Source organism: Arvicanthis niloticus, chromosome 13 (assembly GCF_011762505.2).
Source record: "Arvicanthis niloticus isolate mArvNil1 chromosome 13, mArvNil1.pat.X, whole genome shotgun sequence".
NCBI classification, from domain to species: Eukaryota; Metazoa; Chordata; class Mammalia; order Rodentia; family Muridae; genus Arvicanthis; species Arvicanthis niloticus.
In genome coordinates, this window is record NC_047670.1 from 25,442,709 (window position 1) to 25,451,237 (window position 8,529).

Here is an 8,529-nt window from a genome sequence, read left to right on the forward strand (position 1 = left end):
TCTAATCCTAGATCTTTCAGTTTTGATACTATAGATTATATTGAAAAACACAAAATACGAGAAATGAGAATTGATCATATTTTTTTTTTCAGAATTGAAACCAACTAAAACTTTTACCACAAATATTTTAGTTGGTTAGCTGATTAAAACTTGATAAGTTTTATCACAGAAAATCAATTTTAAATAAACATTCTTGAAATAAATAAATGAGTTATAATTATACAAGAATGTGGAATGACAAGAATATTTCACTTCTGAAAAGATGTTGCAGCCTGTTAATTTCGTACATTAGAATAGCTCAATTGGTGGAAACAGACACATAGGATTGGGTTGAACATTGTTTTTTAATAGGCGAGAGTAAACGAAATCTCATAATCATAGTGTAGATTTATGTGTATATAGTGAAAATCCCTTAATGGTAGTAGGCAGAAAGTGGATAAGTATAGATACAAATAAGATAAATGGGACTAAGATAGGATGATGAGACAATTTCATTGCCATTATTTCTGATTTCTCAGAAAAATAGGAAGCAACATGATAAAATACAAGAAATGAAGAGAAACTTTGTATATTATTACAACTGTAAGAAAAAATATTTACTTGAGAAAAGGAACAAAGACAGAGCCTAAAGAAATGGATTGTATCTGGTTTAGCTGTGACTTTGTTGCAACCTCAGTCAAGAAAGTCAGAGATTTCCTGAGGACCGAATATTTTTTCTTTTTTTTTTTTATCTTTTTATATTGGATATTATATTTACATTTCAGATTTTATCCCCTTACCCCATTCCCCTTTCCCCCCCACCCCCCACCCAGGAACTCCCTATCCCATCCCCCCTCCTCCTGCTTCTATGAGGATGTGCAACTCAACTATCCCCCCACTCCCACCTCCCCACCCGCGAATTTCCCCACACTCTAGTCTTCCAGTCTTCATGGGACCAAGGATCTCTTCTCACACCTATGCCTGACAAGGCCATCCTCCCCTACATATACAGCTGGAGTCATGGGTCCCTCCCTATGTGCTCCCAGACTGGTGGTTTAGACCCTGGGGAGCTCTGGTTGGTTGTTATTGCTGCTCTCCTCATGGGTTCACAAATACTTTCAGCTCCTTCAGTCTTCCCTCTAACTCCTCCATTGGGAACCCCTTGATCAGTTCAATGGTTAGCTGTGAGTGTCCGCCTCTGAATATGTCAGACTCTGGCAGACCTCTAAGGAGACAGCCATATCAGCCTCCTGTCAGCATGCACTTCCTGACATCCATATCAGCATCTGTCTTTGGTGACTGAACATGGGATGAATACCCAGGTGGAATGGTCTCTAGATGACCTCTCCTTCAGTTTCTGTCCCACACTTTGCCTCCATATTTGCTCCCTTGGGTATTTTGTTACTCCTTCTGAGAAGGATGGAAGCACCCACACTTGGTCTTCCTTCTTCATGAGCTTCATGTGGTCTGTGAGTTGAATCTTGGCTACTTCAAGCTTTTGGGCCAATATCTACTTATCAGTAAGTGAATACCATGTGTGTTCTTTTGTGGTTAGGTTACCTCACTCAGGATGATATTTTCTAGTTCCATCCATTTACCTAAGAATTTCTCGAATTCATTATTTTTAATAGCTGAGTAATCCTCTATTGTGTAAATGTACCACATTTTTGTATCCATTCCTCTGTTGAAGGACATCTGGGTTCTTTCCAGCTTCTGGCTATTATAAATAAGGCTGCTATGAACACAGTGGAGCATATGTCCTTGTTATATGTTGGAGCATCTTCTGGGTATATGCCCAGGATTGGTATAGCTGGGTCTTCAGGTAATGCTATATCCAATTTTCTGAGGAACCGCCAGACAGATTTCCAGAGTGGTTGTACCATCTTACAATCCCACCAACAATGGAGGAGTGTTCCTCTTTCTCTACATCCTTGCCAGCATCTACTATTATCTGAGTTTTTTATCTTAACCATTCTGACTGGTGTGAGGTGGAATCTCAGGGTTGTTTTGATTTGCATTTTCCTGATGACTAAGAATGTTGAACATTGCTTAAGGTGTTTCTTGGCCATTTGAGTTTCTTCACTGGGGTCCAGCCACGGGGAACCGTGGAGAAGGTCTTGATAATTGAGCCATTGTCTAATTTCCCTTGAAGGACTTTTCTACATTCCCACTAAGGAGGCCTGCCAACTCAAACAAGCTAGCTGACCCAGCCGAGCGAGTCCCAGTAACCAAGCGTCTCCCAACCCGGGCGCCACTGGAGTGTCTCTCTCTCTCTCTCTCTCTCTCTCTCTCTCTCTCTCTCTCTCTCTCTCTCTCTCTCTCTCTCTCTCTCTCTCTCATTCCTCTCGGCTGCAGGCCGGTCCAGCCTAACATCCCTCGTGTTTTGGTTCTTCCACTGCTATTAGTGGTATCTGGGGCCCAAAGACAGAGACCATAGGTCTCCTGGTCAGCTGTTTCACCCCAGATAGAACCCCATTCAGGGGTTCATTTATATTATATTTAAAATTGAAGTAAAGTGTTCTAGCTTATGAAATAATTAAATCAAGGAAAATTAAGATTTATATAATTAAAAGATTACAGATTTGTCACTCTGGTCCATATTAAAAAAAAAAAAAAAAAAAAAAAAAAAACAAACAAACAAAAAACACAGCAGCTAGTGGGCCAGCTAGGTGTTTAACATACCCAGTGATCCAAGAATATCAACAGCTATAAAAAAATAAAAGGTTATCCTGGAGAAGATAAGCAAATCAGGCCTCCGTTGTTCAGAACTAGTATTTTAAAATTAGAATAAGGGTTTACCTCCTAACTTAATGATTCTAAGAAAAATGTGGTTGTGGATACTATTTCTGAAACTGGAAAGGTGGCTTATTAGACACAATCCATGATTACATTTTAGTCTGTGTCAGGAAGACTTTTGTATTGCCAAGGCCATCTTTTATATAAACATGTTGAATGTGAAATGTGTAAGGTTTCCTTGTACATTTGTTGAGCTTTTGGTGACTTACATCCTTGCCTGACATTCTTATATATGAATAGATTCAGGGACAGATGTTATAGTTTTTATTTTATAGCATCATTGTAAAGAACTCAGTGTGAACATGGTCAAAATAGGTACCAGTTGGGGTTATCAACTGTAAACAGTTGTAGTTCACAAAAGAGGAAATGAGTCTGTTTTACTATTTCCTTTTACTTTAGAACACAAAATATGCAGATCCCAAAGTTTTATACCTAAGAAATAAATGTAGATTCATCCTATTTAATAATTTTCTGATTGACAGCCAAGCAAGCTAACCGATTATTTTCTGCATACTGTGTAAAGAAAGAAAATTACAATTCTTCTAGTTTTGCACCCTAATTATCATTGACTATACAGACTATTAAGTATCAGTTGAATATATTATGACTATTTTAACTAATGATACCATATCTTCCCCATATACTATATATTAATTATTACTGATGACCAGAGATCTAAATTAAAAACTATGGTTATCTTTTTGTATTCCCTTATTTAATATTCCTTTCACATTTTCCCTAGCTAGACTGTACTAACTTAAACCTTCTAATTCATCTAATATAATGCTCACATAATTCAAGTTATTATATTTATTGTGTTCTCATAATTTTCTATTATTGGTAATGGGATACTCTTCAATTAGTTATGGAATTTCCAGACCTTCAACACAGACATTTCGTTATTTTCTATTTGAAACTATAACCAATTATCACAATTATCGGTTTACTTTAAGTTCAAGACATATATATATATACATTATTCACAGTATAGATTAATTAGACAAAACCCCACATAAATCCACAAGTCTTTGTTCTTTCTCAAAATGCCAGAAATTAATCTCTTTTGTTCCTCTAGATCCCAATGTCACCTATTTTCCTTGGTCTGTAACTTCTTTTGTCTTCTGCTAAAGTTAATCATGTTTCTTCCTCAAATATTTTTCCCTCTATCCACTTATAACTGTATTCTTTGTATCTTTGTAAATGAATATATAATTAGACCCATCTAAGTAATCACAGATGATTTGTTCTTCACAGTATCTTTAATTTAATCGCATATTTTTTATTTGACAGTTTATTTTTACAGTATAACTAATATATTTACACACCTCACAAATTAGGGTATGAACTTGTTGAAGGAATGTTATTTAACTCACCCCTATATACAGTCTTTTTGTTTCATGACAAGTCTAGTTTTTCTTGATAATTTGAGTCAGTATCATTATGAATAAGAACTCCAAAAATATTTGTCAAATATTGTTAGCTTAAAGTTAAATGTAATTATTAATAAGATAGAGAGTATTCTGAATCTTTGCATTGATAGCTATGGACAAACATTTTCCAGTAGATCACTGTACATTACAATGAAATTAGGGTTTTTATTCTACTTTTACCTCCTAAACTTACATTTTATCATGAGGAAAAAATACTATGTAGTAAATTCTGTTTAATGTTTTTTCCTACAAAAGAATAACTCAACATTATAAATGGCTCTCTTAGAGCTTTGGATGTGTCTACTAGAAAATTAAAAACAAATTTACTGTAAATGTATAAAATAATTTTTGGTGATGTTATTGTCTACTTGAAATGATATCTGACTATTATCCCAGCAGTGTGATGCCTGTGAGATTATTGTTAAATATATTTTTACCAATCTATTGTTAAGCAAAGGCATTTATTTTTATTGATTATTTTATTTATTTACATTTCAAATATTATTCCCTTTACAAGTTCTCTTTTCACAAAACCCCTAATTCCTACCTCCCTGCCTCTATGAGGATGATCTCCCACCTGCCCACCCACTCCTGCCTCAGAACTCTAGCATTCTCCTATGTTTGGTCATCAAGCCTCCACAGGACCAAGTGGATGCCAGATAAGGCATCCTTTGCTACATATCCAGCTGGAGCCATGGGTCCCCCCAATGTGTACTCTTTGGTTGATGTTTTTTTTCCCTGGGAGCTTTGGGGTATCTGGTTGGTTGATACAAAGGCATTTACTAAAATGGAGTTATTAAAGTTTTTGAGGAAATTAAACATCAGAGATTCCCACTGCTTGTATAGAAGGTTATAAATTCTTAAGAACATCATCACACACCAAAATTAGATTAGACACTGTATAGCTTATATTTCTGATCACTAAGGAAGAGGAAGAGGAAGAAGAAGAAGAAGAAGAAGAAGAAGAAGAAGAAGAAGAAGAAGAAGAAGAAGAAGAAGAAGAAGAAGAAGAAGAAGAAGAAACAACCAAAAGAGACCTTTTCTTGTTTCTCTACAGGATCAGATTGTCGGAGCCAGAACAGCTCTCCAGGTTAAGATCCCTATCTAGTACAAGAGGGAGTGGCACTAACTGCCTTAGTATGAAGTCTGAGGCTTTGAGAACTTTATTGGTTTGGAAAAATGTGCTACATTTTGAATCTTTGCTGTCTCCAAAACTAGCAGTATCTAATTACCAGAGTAACACAATTGAGATATTCCCAGCTTTAGAATCTGTTCTGGTAAGAAAGGGAACCCAGATTTGTCCAGTAGTTCAGCAAAGCAGTGACTTTGGTCAGAGCAAATAGTATTGTCAAGTTCATGCACAGGTTTCATCCCTGCTACTTAAATGTCATATCTGTCAGAATTAATAGCAAAGAAAACTAGATCATCTACTTAAAAGGCAGTTGATCTTTCCTTCTTAGAGAATTAAAAGAGAAGCATTCAAACTAAAGAGTCATCTACCTAGCAACATTAACCAACACTGTAATTAAGACATTAATCCAGGGATTTTCTTGCATATTTTCACACTGAGTAGGATTAAGACAGTATAAGAAAAAAATGAATACAATTAAAAAGATTTAAGTGGGAAATTGACTGTCATTATCTTAGCTAGTGGCATTATCATCTTATATAAAGAACACAGATGATAATTTGCTGAGTGACTGTTGAAAATATGTGGAGATGTTTTAAAGAGAGAATTATTTTTATCTGCAATGATTTTCTTAGCTGAAGCAAAGATGCACAATGCTCTAATGAACTCCTTCAATGCCTCTATTTATGGACTTGCAAATTGCTCAGGTTTGTCAGAGTTACATTTGAATATCAAGTTCTCTGTTAATTCTGTGTCTATTAAGGAGGGATGCCAAGCATACTATAAAATCTCATCTTTATTTCATAAGTGTTGCCTTAAAATCCATTAATATCTCAGATTTCTACATGGAAAAGTATCTCCAATTAAAATATTTACATTATAGAAAAAGTATTAAATAAAACAGTAGCTCCTAATTTGGACAAAATAGACTATTCTATCTCTCTCTCTGAATTTCACTTACATATTCTGTGCTTTTCATTGTTTCTTAGGGAATAATATTTATTTATTGCTAACAGATTCCCTCAATAATATGTGTATACTATGCAAAAAATTGATGATTTTTTTTTTTTTTTTTGGTTTTTCAAGACAGGGTTTCTCTTAGTAGCCCTGGCTGTCCTGGAACTCACTCTGTAGATTAGGCTGGCCTCAGTCTCAGAAATCTGCCTGCATCTGCTTCCCAAGTGTTGGAATTAAAGGCGTGCATCACCACTGCCTGGCTAGGAATTGATGATTAATGTGAAGTATTTCATCATGTAAAAATCTCCTATCAATGCTTTTATATGTTACTTTTTCACTCATTAGTTTGAAATAAATAAAGTTATCTTTTTTGGTAGGTGAAATACAAGCTAATAATAGATGTTCAATTCAGAAGTTCATGCTCACTTAAACCTAAGAGTTAGGTTATATAACTATAAGACAATGGATAATTTTATTAAAATAAGCTATATCAATGGTTCAAATAATTTAAACCAATGCTTTTAGAAAGTAATACAGAAGGAAGGAACTGAGGCTTGACATGGGTGTAAAATCACCGCCATGAGATTGTAGCAACTGGTCAGGTGTAATGTCATATGCATTAAAGATGAGCTTGCTAATTTAAAAAGAATTAAGTCACCAGAGATGACTCAGGCTTACTGACTTATGCACAGAAAATGATGCTTGTCATCAAGAAACAGAGAAATAATCAAACATGTTTTGTTCTGCTAAATATGTCATGTGAGGCATTCCATCGTATTGTCAGTAACCTAGTAATAGCTTGTCCTAATGTTTTATAGAAGAGAACAAATGCACAGTGATCTGGGGGAAGAAACAGCAGACACAGCTGACCTAGAATTTGAATTCACATGTCATATAGCTCAGTTCTCTTTGTTGTTTCAGAAATGAATAAAAAGCAAACTGATAAAAATAAAATTATAATAACAAAACAAAATAATTGACCTTGAGCAATCCAAGGACATATAAAACATAAGAGAAGATTATAACAAAGCAATATTTTGTCACCATATCAGACATTTTTCAATCTAGAGTGGCTCTTTCCATAAATTGTTTGATTTCAGCATATTTGCCCTAACATAGGTACCTAAAAATTACCCACACCTTTAAAATTATTGTAAGTGAGAAAGCATTGTACCATAGGTTTGGAAAGTGTAACTTAGATATATGTTGGAGAGCTTAACCAAAAATTCCATTTATAATCTTCTCCAATCCCTGGAAATATTTGGCAGACATACAGACATTCTACATGCACATTTAAAAGTTTTAAAAGAAAAAAATGACTGGTTTTTCAAAGACAACATTCATCCTAAGAATTATTTTTGAAATATTAATTTAAACCCATTTTGCGATAAAAGGGAAATTTTAAGTAAAAACAAAATTCTAAACTCGTAAAGTAACTTAGGGCAATGGTGGCACAAAGGTTGTGAGAGTGACAAACCAGTAACTGGCCTGACTTAAGGCCGACTCCAAAAGACTGAAACCACCCCTGATATTGTTTAATTGACCAATGTTACTAGATAGCTCAAGGACACACAGTAAAAGCAAACAATACCAGTTTGAAAAAAAGAAAATGTGTAGTAATGAAAAGATTCCTAATGACATTCTGTTACATTCAAAGATTAGTTCCTTGATCAGCCACCATCAGTGAAGCGTGCTGCTTTAGTAGTTGGAAGCAAATTAAGAGACTAGTATCCTGACATTACATAGAGAGTGAGACACCTAGGAACACTCATTCCTAAGTGAGATGTCTCCATCGGAATCATCCCCTCAGATGTAAGGGAACCCAACTGAAGAAGCATAGACTGTAAGAGCTATAGCTGTTAGAGGACACCATGAAAACAATGCCCCCTAAATCAACATACAAAGAAACTCATGTGAACTCACTGAGATTAAAGTAGAATATACAGGATTCACACCTGGTCATCTGCATATATATTATGACTCCACCTTATTATTTTTATGGGATCGCTGAATGTACAAATAAGTGTGTCTCTAATCCTTGTGCATTCATTTTGACTCTTTTGCCTTCCTTTTGTCATGTCTAACTCAAATGTGTTAGTTTTTGAGTTAGCTTAGTTTTTAGTTAGTTAGTTAGTTAGTTAGTTAGTTAATGGTTAGTTTTTAATTTATGTTATTATGTTTTATTTTGTTAATTTTATCAACATCTCTTAGATGTCAATTTATTTTCTGAAAAGAGAT